Genomic DNA, 12,647 nt, shown 5'->3' with positions numbered 1-12,647 from the left:
TCACCTCCGCTCGCTCCCCCCCCCCCCCCCCCCCCCCCCCCCCCCCCCCCCCCCCCCTTCCTTCGCCGGGAAGCACACTAGCCTCGTCCAATCAAAGCACACGCTCGCGTGAGCGCGCCACGTCGGTCCAATCGAAGCGCACCATCTCGTTTTAAGTATCGGGCTGTAATTAGGGGCCGTCACCTCGTGTCACGACCCGCGTTCTACGCCGGCCTCCTCCGCGGCGTCGTTCTGTCGGAGTGAGATCCGCGGCGATAACGCGCGGCAGAGTCGTCTCACCCGTTTCACGTTCTCCCGGTAATCCTCTGATCCCACAATCCCGCTGAGAAAATGGAGGCCAAGGAAAGATGATCTCTAGTGCTTTCTTCTGCTGACTCCAACAGGCCATTGGGATTTAATGCCAATCTACCTGTCCAAGAAAGCAACAGGTCATTTCTATGGTACATTCTACCTGTCTTAGAAAGCAACGAGCCATTTCTATGGTCTTCTGTACTTGTCTAAGAAAGCTACGAGCCATTTCTATGGTATTTTCTACCTGTCTAAGTAAAGCAACAAGCCATTTTTGTGGTATATTCTGTCTGTCTAAGAAAGCAACAACTACTTTCTATGGTCTATCTTGTTGGAATTTTTATATTTTATATAATTTTTTTAAGTTCTGATAAAAAAAAGAGAGGTGTGTGATGCTGGAAAGGCTTTGTGTGCCACACTGGCTAGCAGGTTGGGAAGCTGAAGGACTTGTGCAACATCAGGCTACCTTGAACTTCGAGACTCCGCCTTGAACTTTTCTGTGCGTCTCAAACTCATCTCATTGACCTCAGCGATGAATAGAGAGAAGCACATGCAACACAACTGGTGCTTGTAAGCACAGCGCTTGAAGTGTGAAAGCAAAACTCATCATCATAAACTGACGGATAAACAAAACAATTGTCAGGATTAACGGAAGGAATATTTCTAGATGTCTGTGTATTTCAAATTGCCTCTGTGGGTGTGTTTTTTTTTTTGGCTTCCCTTTTCAGAGGACACCCCATAATAAGTACTTTTTAAAAAAATTCCACCAATCCCGCAGTCCAAACGGCCTCGGGCGGCTCGGCATGTGGCCAATGAGCGGACTCGGGATTGATTCGGTGAGCTTTTGTACCACCTGGGGGATCGTTGTGCGAACATACATCCAGCTCATTGTCTCTCTCCGCCGCTCTCGCTCTCTCTCTCTCTTACTCTCCCTCTCTCTCGCTCTCTCTCTCTCTCTTTTCTCTCCATCTCTTTCAGCCGCAGAAAGGGTAAAGCATGAAGGCTCCTCCACAGCATATGGTCTTTTGGAGAGAATTATTCAAGTTTTTGAAAGAACCAAACCCCCCCACCCCCCACCCCCACCCCCACTCGCACCAGCCTTTTTGGAAACCCCTCAGACTCTTTTTTTTTGGTGCATTTTTGTAAAATAAAGGCTTTCTGAGGGGAGGGGGGGGGGGTTCTGGGTGGGGGGGGGGGGTGTTTGTAATTAGATTCTTATATCTCCTGCTGCTCCCAGCCCCCATGCCGTCTCCATTCACCGGGACTTTCAGGGGTTCAGCGGGCCGACGGGGCCGTTTGTTGTGGAACAATCGATTTTCCGTGAAGCGGATAAGCTGAATGTCACGCTCTGCCCCCCCCCCCCCCCCCGCCCTCCACCCCAACCCCCCCTCACATATGCTAATGGGGGGGCATTCAGCCAGCAGCAGGTCTTTGTCAGAGGGAGAAGGAGGAGGAGGAGGAGAAGGAGGACCTGGAGGAGCAGGAGTCGGAGTATGCAGCAGCTGTATGCATTTCAGTTAATTGACTCCCAATGGCAACCAGACCCCCCCCTCTCTCTTGCTCTCCTTTCTCTCTCTTTCTCTCTCTCTTCCTGTCTCAATCCCCCCCTCTCTGCCTGTCTCCCCCAGTTGGCATTTTCTCTCTCTCTTTCTCTTCTCTCTCTCTCACTCTGTGTGTCTCTCTCTCTCTCACTCACTCTGTGTCACTCTTTTTCTGTCTCTCTCTCTTTCTCTCTCTCTCTCTCTATTGAAATTCTCCCATAAAAAGAGAAGAAGAAAAACTCGAGCGTGGCCTGCTGAGCGGTATCGGCGGTTCGGCTTTGAGGTGCCGCCTGCGCTCACACCTTCAACAAGTGGGAGGCGGGATTCAAAGGGAGTCGGATTCCAGGGGGCGGGGCCTATGTGTTACCCCTCCCGCACCCACCCACCTCTCCCCAGCCGTTTCTGGATTTATGACTAGGTTAAGGAGAGCGGGGGGGGGGGGGGGGGGGGGGTAGGGGGGCTGAGGTTGTCACCAGGTGGGTTACCATGGATGCAAGCCTCGATCGGGACGTGGTAATCGGAGCGCGAGAGAGGAATTCGCCGGGGAGTAGGCACGGAATGCCTGCCCAAGCCGCTGGCAACTTCAGCACTGAAGAAACTTGAGACTTGGCAGTATTTATTTTTTTATTTATTAATTTATTTTTTTCCCCCCTCAAGCTCTCTGTCTGCTTGATATAGATATATTTTTTTCCTTCGATCGAATCTGCCTGCACTTTAGCCTCTGCTCAGACTCACTGCAAGGTGGCTTAAATCCTTTTGAGTTACTGCCTGTATTTTTGTGTGCTGTTCACATCTCGCCCCAAATTCTTTTGTTAATAATTCCTAGCAACTGGCAGACCGCTTGTGGCACGTTTGCTTTATATGGGTGTGTATTTAATTATCAGACGCTCTTATCCAGAGGGAGGTGCGCTGGAAGAGAGATGAGTGCATCCACCTGAGCAATGTGAGCACAGGCGATATCAACGCTCCCAGACCAGGAAGTGCTCGAGCTCCACGGCGACACCAGCCCTAGAGACCCGCCAAAAGCCAACACGAAAACCGTTGAAACGGTCTGGTGAACCCGAAGCCGAGGTTAAGGGCCGAGCGCGTTGCGGTTAGATTGAACCTTTGAGGCTCTTTGTTTCTCCGAAGGGCGTCGGGCACCGTCGCGGTTTGCCGGGGGTTTCGGTGTGCGGCGTGGCGGGGAAGCTTTCGCTCTGGAAGGGAGGAGGAGAGAGCGGGCGGATGAATGGGTGATTAATCGGGGAGGGGGGGGGGGGGGGGCGGGGAGGGGGGGGGGCGGGGTCAGGCGGACGCGGCTGTTGCCCAGGGGAACCTGGCGGCACTTTTAACCGCCAGATTTCTGTCAGCAGCCTGAGGAAGGAAAGAAAGAAAAAAAAAACAAACAGCTCAAATCGGCAGAGAAATGAAAGCTGTGAATGTACTCAGAGAGGTGTTGATGAGCAGATCAGTCTCTTTCCCCCCACCTCCCCCCCAACCCCCAACCCCCCTCCCCCCCCCCCCACTGGAGTGTCTGCATCTGCTGAACTTTGGATAACACAACAGAGTTACTAAAATAAAATGAAATCAAACCAATTATCTTCTCAACAGTACTTTTTTCTCATTTTTCTTTTCAAACACAATCCGCCGGCCTGAAACAGAAACCTCGGGCTTACGGGCTGCAGCGTTGCAGCTTTTGTTTTGCGTTTCGGTGCTATCGCAATGTTTTCTGTCAGCGCTTTTGGCATCGAGGAAGTGATGCGTTCTCTCCCACCGTTCGTGCTGCTTGTTCCTGTGAGCTGGGCCATGCCCAAATGGAATGTGCCGAAACATGTTATAATATTATCAAGATATTTCAACAGTGTGCAATGCGCAAGCAAAATATTGTCGCTTTTATGTATTGCAACATATACAGTATACATATACATGTATCAGGGCTGCCCAACCCTTCCCCTGGAAGGTTCAACCCTAACAAAGCACACCTACTTCAACAGCCAGAGATCGTATTGAGCTGCAAATTAGTATAATCAGGTTCGCCAAATCAGGGTTGGAGTAAAACCTACAGTATGGTAGATCTCCAAGAACAGGGTTTGGCTGCCCGTTTATATATTTCATCCATATTGTTAGTACTTTTTTAGTATTGATACAGTTTCATAGAAGTGCTTATATTATGAATATATGTTAATGTGCAGTGTATTATATTGTAGCGTATATTCCACTTGTGTGAGGGGAGATCAGCGGAGGGAAGAGTAGACGCAGGGAGGCGGTTCGGCTGCAGCAGGGGCTGATGGGAAGGAAGTTGAGACGGGGGGTTATGGGTAGAGTCGGGTGTTCTTTTACCCATGCTGCTGTTGCACAGACCCGGGGGCCAGATGGTCAGTGCTGGGACCCCCCCCCCCCGGCCACCAGCATGTCCTGAGCAGGCAGACAGCAGTCAGATGTTAACCCTTTCACCCGTTTAGACTAGACAGCCGGGGGGGGGGGGGGGGCTTACTGCCTACAGGGGCTGCCAGCTGTGCAGGATTTTTTTTGGTAGTCTCCAGTACTCAAATTCCACTCCCCCCTCCCCCACATTTTTTATGACCATTTTGTGGTGTTCTGATTAATCTGTGACTTATTCTCTCTTGGGCTATATTGACTTGGGTCAAAATTTAATTATCTGAACTTTAGACCACGGGTGTCAGGATCCAGTACTGGTTTGCAGTGTCTGCAGGTTTAACTCCAGTCCTGATGGGGGCGCTGTGTCGGGAGGTTTAACTCCAGTCCTGAAGGGCCTCTAGAGACATTCATATCTAGAGACTTACGAGATAACCCTGTGAACCACAGACACAGTACGAATGCAGTACGCCAATAACAAAAACTCCCCAATCGCTAATCTCCCTTTCTGATAAATGGTAAATGGACTGCATTTATATAGCGCTTTTATCCAAAGCGCTTTACAATTGATGCCTCTCATTCGCCAGAGCAGTTAGGGGTTAGGGGTTAGGTGTCTTGCTCAAGGACACTTCGACATGCCCAGGGTGGGGTTTGAACCGGCAACCCTCCGACTGCCAGACAATCGGTCTTACCTCCTGAGCTATGTCGCCCCCAGTATTTACTTTAATGTTTGTTGTGGAAGTGTGGCTCTTCCCATTGGCTGAGGAGCCACAGCTGACCCTGTGAACTTGTCCATGGGCCGGAGACTCGGAATGGTGTGTTTCGCAGGAGCAAAGCGGGGTGAGGGGTGCTCTATAGTGTAAACAGGTTCAGTTGGCAGGTGTCTGTCCCTGAAGGCTGAACCAGAGGCAACCAGCATTAACCCCCCCCCCACCCCCCCACCCCCCACCCCCCCCCGTGGTGAACGGAAACCTAAACACCTGAACTCCAGGTGCGTGTTTACGGTTATTCGGCCAGAATAAATGGGAGCGGTTCAGGTTTCGGAGGGAAATAGAGTGACTCATTCTTTTATTTATTTATTTATGTATTTTTTTGTTAAAGTTTAGCCTAAGTGTTTTACTGCGTTGTCTAATGTTAACAGAAATCCTGAAACGCCTCCCCCGCCCCACCCCGCCCCGCCTGAACTCTGGCTGCTCGTTGGCGTGTTTACGGTTATACGGCTCGAGTAAACCAGCAGAGTTCAGGCTTCTGAGGAAATGGGGTGACTCATCATTCTTTCCCTTTTTTAAAGTTTAGCCTAAGTAAGTGTTTTGCTATGCTGTCTAATGTTTAAAACCTTAAACAACATCCTGCTCATGTCCAAAGAACGTCAGAGGAGGAACTAATGCTTTATTTATTTATTTTATTTTTTTCGTAAACGTGTCCAGCCATGACCTCGTAACATTTTGTGGGAATCTTCTCCCCCAAATAAAGTTTTTTGAAAAGGTCTTGGCCTTCACCCCCACCGCCCATTTCCCCCCCCCCGGTTTTTTTTCTTTCTTCTGACAGGCGGCTGAGAAAGAGCACAATGGCTGTCGGGGAGGCTCCTGGCGGGAACAATGGCCGCCGTATCTCTCTTTGTTTATCCAGTTGCTCGCGCCGCTCCGTCCATCACGGGCTGTCAGTAACTTCAGCCGCCCGGCGGTCGCCGCCTGCCAGTGTACACCCCCCCCCCCCCGCATCGACCGGTGAGGGGGGCTGCGTGAGCGGAGCAAAAAGCACCTGTTTTGGCATGCGGCTCACCCCCCCCCCCACCTTCTCCCCCTCCCGCTGGGTACAGGATCCAAATGAGGAGCACTCAAACCAGGCCATGGATTTGCCTTTCAAATGAAGCCTCACTGTGTGGAGACTGGGGTAAACAAGTACCCTAATCCCTTCTGTCTCTCTCCCTCTTTCTCTCTCTCTCCCTCACCCTCTCTCTCTCTCTCTCTCTCTCTCTCTCTCTCCCCCTCTCAGACACAGTGCACTACTTTTGTAGGGGTGCAGATTTGAATTTTTTCTTTTTTGCCCCTCCCCCCCTCAAATGAAATGTAGCTGAAGAGATCTGCAGGGAGAGGGGGGGAAAGGAAAAAGAGAAGGACGAAAAAAAACCAAAAGCACCTCTTTCTTCCCATGTTCACCTATTCCTGTCCTCCTGAGTGCCGCGTTAGCTGAGATGTCCCGTATTTTTTTGCCAAATTTAGTCTGTCCCGTACTGGACCCCCCCCTTTGTGCCGTGCTGTCCTGGATGAATTACTGCAAGACACGCTAAAAAAACAGAGCGGCCGATAATGCTCTGGCTAATGCTCCTGTGAGTTAGCATGATAAACAGGGGCTGTTTATCACATTAATTACTCTTGTAGTGAACGGTGACCTTATAGCAACCTGAATATGGTGGCTGATTTACTGTGTGTGTGTGTCCCGTGTTCGAGAAAGTCAATGTCGGCAACCCTACCCTGTCAGGAGCCCTATTCATCCCCCACTGCTGTTGTGTGTGTGTGTGTGTGTGTGTGTCTGCTCACCCAGTGGGGTTATAGCCTACCTTTCAGGGAGAGAGAGATAGAAAGGTATTGTTTGTCTGAACATATGGTAGATATTATTAGCAAGGTTAAAGACTGAAGGAATCAAAATTACTTAGCTTTAAACACTTAATTATGCTAAATGCCTTCACTTCCTGTTGAGGAAAGTGGGTGAAAGGGGGCTCACCAGACAGTGGGCTCCAGATGTATTCCAAACAAAATGGCCGACTCTGAACTCAATGCCAAAGTGTTTCTGTAACATTTCTAAAGTCAATATTATTTAGAAGTGAACTCTGAAGTTGACATGGTAAACAGTAAGACCAAGCTGTAATATCACAGACTTTGTTTGTCATAACCAAACCCGTATCTTTTTAACAACGGTTACTAAGGGCAACAACAGAAGAAGAGCCCTTATCTTTTGTTTTGAGTATGATAAAAGCTACTGCAGCCGTTGACAGGTCAGCGGGAGTTTGCCGAACGTTGCGAACATCGACCGTTGTTTTATGTGAGCGGTTGGCACGAGTGCGCCTCACCCGAACTGCTGGTGCCACACTCCGGTCAGCCCCGTTGCCACGGTGACCGGCGGCGGCGTTCAAATAACGTCCAGGGTTCCGGCTCGGCTGTTTGTACCACGCGTAGACGGCGCGTTGACATCGACCTTGATTCCGAGCCGCCTGAGTGCACTCGTGCTAATTGTCTGTTTATTTTTTTTTAGCTTTTCGACACCTACGCCTATCTAGGGACCGGTCTCTGGCAACTCACTGGATGTGTTCTTCGATGTAGCCAAATCTGACCCTGTGGAAATAACAGAACTGGGTCAGATGCATGTTTGAAATACCTTTAACTCTTTAGATACCAGTAAAATTGCTGAAAAATCCCCCATATCCCAAACTGGTTTTTTTTTTTTGCACACAACCCTAGCTCTGCTGTTGGGGATCGAGGGGTCCAGGTTTTCCCTGAAAAAATTTGACGGAAAACGCTGGTGACCATTCTTAACGTGTCGGGGCTAGCATAGCGATGCGCTGTGTTTTGATTGGCTGATCTCCCTCCTCCCCGTTTCCCATTGCTCCCAACTGAGGAGGAGCATTTCAGCCATCTGGTGTGTCCCTGGGATACCTCTGTGGAAGAGAAAGTGTGTGTGTGTGTTTGTGTGTGTGTGTGTCTGAGAGAGTGTGTGTGTGCGCCTGTGTGCACGTGTGTGTATGTGTGTGTGTGGTGGGGGGACTGCCCCATAGTCAGACCTCAAACACCGCCCCCCACCCTTTCCAAACTGTCCCCACTGTCCTCTGCCCCGGTCCTGTTTGTGTTGTCTGGATATAGAGGTGGGGGGTGTGTTTGTTTATGGAACGGTGGGAAGAAGCAAGGGCCACCCGTGCGCTGTCTGTGTGTTTGTGTGTATGCGGTGTGTGTGTGTGTGTGTTTGTGTGTGTGTGTGTATGCGGTGTGTGTGTGTGCGGTGTGTGTATGCGGTGTGTGTGTGTGTGTGTGTGTGTGTGTGTGTGTGTGTGTAGGCTCTCTCTCCTCTCTCCTCCACCTGATCTGAAGCTTCTCCGGAGAGTGCAGAGCACTTGGTCCGCTTGGCGGCGAAATATTCGACGATGTGTCTGCTTGTGGCCCGTTTTGGATCCTCTTCCCTGAATGACCCCGCCCGAATCGCCCCGGAAACGGAGCGGCATTATGACACGGCCGCTGTGTCTCATTCCTCTGTACGCGGATGAGTCTAATGAAGCTGATTCCACTGGAGGAGACATAATGATGTGGTTTAGAATTGGGGGGGGGGGGTGGAGCCTCAGTCTCACCTGGAGGGGTGCAGGGTTGCATAGCGTATAGAAAATTGGGCTTGGAATCTAGAGGTTGCTGGTTCGAGTCCCAGGTGAGGCATTGCCAGTGCTGCTGTTGTGCTATTGGCCAATGTTGAAAGAGAGTGTAACCCAGTTTGCTCTGTCGTGGGTAAACCTCTATAAGGGCTTTTTAAGGGTAGCCTGCTGGTTATCAGGGCGTTGTTGTGTGTGTGTGTGTGTGTGTGTGTGCGCGCACGCCTGTGTGTGCGCGTGTGGAAGGCAGTTCGTGGAGAGACAGGGGAAACGGGCTTTGATTTACAGCGCTGCTGCTAATTTGCAGCTCCCTGTGCTGCTGGTGCAGAGACGGCCCCCCCCGTCGCGTGTTTGAACTGTGTGCCTGGATGAGATAAAAGGGGGGGGGCTGGATTTCAGTGCCCCCCCCCCTCCTCCTTCCATTCCTCATAACAGCAGATGGGCATGAGAATAGCCATCTCAGCCCCCCCCCCCCCCCTTCACCACCCCCACCCCCACCCCACGCCCCTTACAGGACAGTTCCAGACCTCCCAGAAACCGGAACAAGGAAACAACGTGCTGCTTCTTAAAATAATATTTTATAAGGGACGGTATATACCACCCTCTTCCTGACTCCTTCCATTAATTTACTTCTTTCTTTACTTTGAATAATCACAAAGTTGGGACGTTGTTCCCAATCCCTGGTTTTTTCCACCCCTCTTTCCCCTTCACCCGAAAAATTAGGTTACTGGAGAGGAAAGGGTAACTGATTGGAACCCAAAATTGGCAGTTTTTTTTGTTTGCTTTTTCTCTTCTACAACGAAGTCGCTCGCATCTGGTTACGCTTGGCCGGTGAACCCATCTGACGGCGAATTTGTGTGGAATTTAATTTACCCTCCAATTACCGTCAGGACAAGGTTAAAACAATCCTTTCCTTTAAAGTGAGACGCAAACCAGAAGTGTCCCTTTGTGTTTATCCTCCCGCAGAGCAGCCCTTTTGAAACAGGAGGGAGGAGGCATATGCACAAGCCGCATGCCCTGCTGGTCGCCCATTTCTGTTTCAAATGCTGTGGAGCTCACTCTGTAGAGCATTTGTGATTCATCTGAATTTGCTTCTTTTTTCTTTCTTTTTTTTGTTGTTGCAAAGTTAGGCCAAAGACATGAGCAAACAAATCAAGTAAATGATTTTTCATGTGTGTGAGACCATTGATTTACATGAAGGGCAAGGAATCTGTTCAGCAATTGGCTCATTTACACATATTTTCCAGCATTAATTTGGAAGTATTGTTATACCAGTACTTTCTGTCCATCAACATTAGCCCATTGAAGAGTTGTAGGTGTTTTTGAAATTTCTATCCGGGAAATTGTAAGTCAGTGTCCTGGAACACCATCGCTTTCAATTACCAGTAGTGACTGGTAAGAACATTCTAATCGCATATTTGTGACCTCACACCTCATAAAGGGTTGGAGCGTATCACAAATGACACGGAGTACTATAGCTGTTAGATTTTGTCTGGCTCATTGAGTGACATCACTAGCTCCTCTGCTCTCTGTTCTCCATCTTAGTTTTGTTGTTAAGGCTGTGAGAATCTAGCAGTGCTGAAAATGTGGCAAAGTGCTGAACGCTGCAGAGATCCTCGCCGGCAGACAGGGAATGTGTAAAATCAGAGATCATAAGTGGGGTCCCGTGACCCCATCTCCGGGTTCTCATTTCATGCCTTTGTGAACTGCCGAAAATGGTTTGACATCAAGGGCATGCATTTAATGAGTTTTTTTCCCACCATATTCCCCCACCCCCCACAGCCACCCCCCGGAGTCTTCCTTCCTCAGTTTTTTTTTTTATTAATGTTCTTAAATAATTTATGATTTGTAATCTCAACCTGCGTGGCATCGAGGGCCAGTTCGGCAACCGTGGCAACGGAGCGAGGTTTCTATGGCGCTGGAACGATGCGATAGATCTCCGGTTTGGTGCCACGGACACCCTTTATCGTGTGGGTGGGGGGAAGGGGAAGGGGGGAGGTGGGGGGGGGCTCGCTATCATGAACACATCTTCCTTCAGTCTGGCTGCTCTGTGAGTATGACATGCGCTGCCTCCACTTGACGGCTCGCAAGGGCTGCTGGGTAATTGCGGGAGCTGGCAGATGCTCCGCCCCCTGTCGTATGTACCTGTCTGCATCCTGTTCTGTCCATTCATCCTTGGTGCCTTATTACTGACTTAGCTTACAGGCCGTTTGGATTGGCGGAGTCTGAAGGCCTTTGGATTGGCAGGGTCTATAGGCCTTTGGATTGGCTGGGTCTGTAGGCCTTTGGATTGGCAGGGTCTGTAGGCCTTTGGATTGGCAGGGTCTGTAGGTCTTTGGATTGTCTGGGTTTGTAGGCCTTTGAATTCTCAGGATCTGTAGGCCTTTGGATCGGAAGGTTCTGTAGGCCTTTGGATTGGCTGGGCCTGTAGGTCTTTGGATTGTCTGGGTTTGTAGGCCTTTGAATTCTCAGGATCTGTAGGCCTTTGGATTGGCAGGGTCTGTAGGCCTTTGGATTGGCAGGGCCTGTAGGCCTTTGGATTGGCAGGGCCTGTAGGCCTTTGGATTGGCTGGGCCTGTAGGCCTTTGGATTGGCTGGGTTTGTAGGCCTTTGGATCGGAAGGTTCTGCAGGCCTTTGGATTGGCTGGGCCTGTAGGCCTTTGGATTGGCAGGGTCTGTAGGCCTTTGGATTGGCAGGGTCTGTAGGTCTTTGGATTGTCTGGGTTTGTAGGCCTTTGAATTCTCAGGATCTGTAGGCCTTTGGATTGGCAGGGTCTGTAGGCCTTTGGATTGGCAGGGCCTGTAGGCCTTTGGATTGGCTGGGCCTGTAGGCCTTTGGATTGGCTGGGCCTGTAGGCCTTTGGATTGGCTGGACCTGTAGGCCTTTGGGTTGGCTGGGCCTGTAGGCCTTTGGATTGGCAGGGCCTGTCAGCCTTTGGATTGGCTGGGCCTGTAGGCCTTTGGATCGGAAGGTTCTGTAGGCCTTTGGATTGGCTGGGCCTGTAGGCCTTTGGATTGGCTGGACCTGTAGGCCTTTGGATTGGCAGGGCCTGTAGGCCTTTGGATTGGCAGGGTCTGTCAGCTGGTTGCGTTTTCAGATGAGCCCTGCAGAGCCGCGGTCGATTTGTCGGCGCTAAGTCCTGTGGAAGGATTCAGTGGCGGTATGCATTCGCTACGCGATTCAGCGGCGGGTGGCTGACAGGCAGCGGTTCTCAGGGCGTGTCCGTCTGTCTGTCTGCCTGTCTGTCTGCTCCCCACCTCACACTGATCAGGGGGAAAAGCCACTCTTTCACGTCTTTCCTTCTTTCTCCCTTCTTTCCACTTTCCTTTTTCATCTCTGTCTTACTTTCCCTTCTTTCCCTTGTCACTCACTCTCTCTTCTCTCCCTTTCTCTGTCTCTCTATCACTCTCTCATTCTCTCTCTCACTCTCTTGCTCTTTCTATCTCTCTCTCTCTTCCTCTCTCTCTCTTTGGGGAACCCGAGCGAGCATAGAACACGTGCAGGCCTGTGATTTTTGGCCGGAGCACCGGGATGGGCGAAGGCGGGGCCTCTGGAACCGGCAGACTCTCTCTGGGTGAGCGGGGCCATCCAGCCGTCGGACGTCAGAACCGGCCCGAGTCTGCGTTCTCGCCAAAATTCAGAAACGCGCCGTCTGTGCGGGCCAGCTGCCAGTACTCATATGCCCCTTAAAAAAAAAAAAAAAAACCCAATACCGCTTCCACAGAATGCTCCTCCACCTGTTTCATGGCTAGTGACCAGTAGCCACATGAAAATCTCTTTCAGTGAAGCGATGATAACGATAGAAGAATTAGGCCAGGATGCAGAGCTGAGATTCCCCCCCATCAGTCTCAGAAGGCCGTGCTGCACTGCCTGAAAAATTAATAGTCCTTACGGTCTCACTGTCACGGTTGTCTAATTTTGGGAGGAAGAAAATCCTTGAGATTAAAAGGAGCAGAGCAACATTACAGAGACCTATGTTTAATATCCTTGTTACTTGTGTAAAACTTTGGCACTACGTTCAGATATGTTACACACATAGAGCATTCCTAAATTGAATATTGATGGAATATTGTGTGGGTTTGGGACAAAAACCAGAGAATCCCCAACCGCA

At 50.4% G+C, this 12,647-nt stretch overlaps 1 protein-coding gene across 4 annotated transcripts in view; it reads left to right on the top strand.

Annotated features, from left to right (window-relative positions):
- Window positions 1-12,647, top strand: part of LOC118221215 (signal-induced proliferation-associated 1-like protein 2) — a 110,413-nt gene that overhangs the window by 16,108 nt on the left and 81,658 nt on the right. The window lies entirely within an intron of this gene.

This window comes from Anguilla anguilla, chromosome 2, assembly GCF_013347855.1.
Source record: "Anguilla anguilla isolate fAngAng1 chromosome 2, fAngAng1.pri, whole genome shotgun sequence".
In the NCBI taxonomy this organism is placed as follows: domain Eukaryota; kingdom Metazoa; phylum Chordata; class Actinopteri; order Anguilliformes; family Anguillidae; genus Anguilla; species Anguilla anguilla.
Note: the sequence above shows the minus strand (reverse complement) of the source record. Positions and strands in the feature narration are given on the sequence as shown.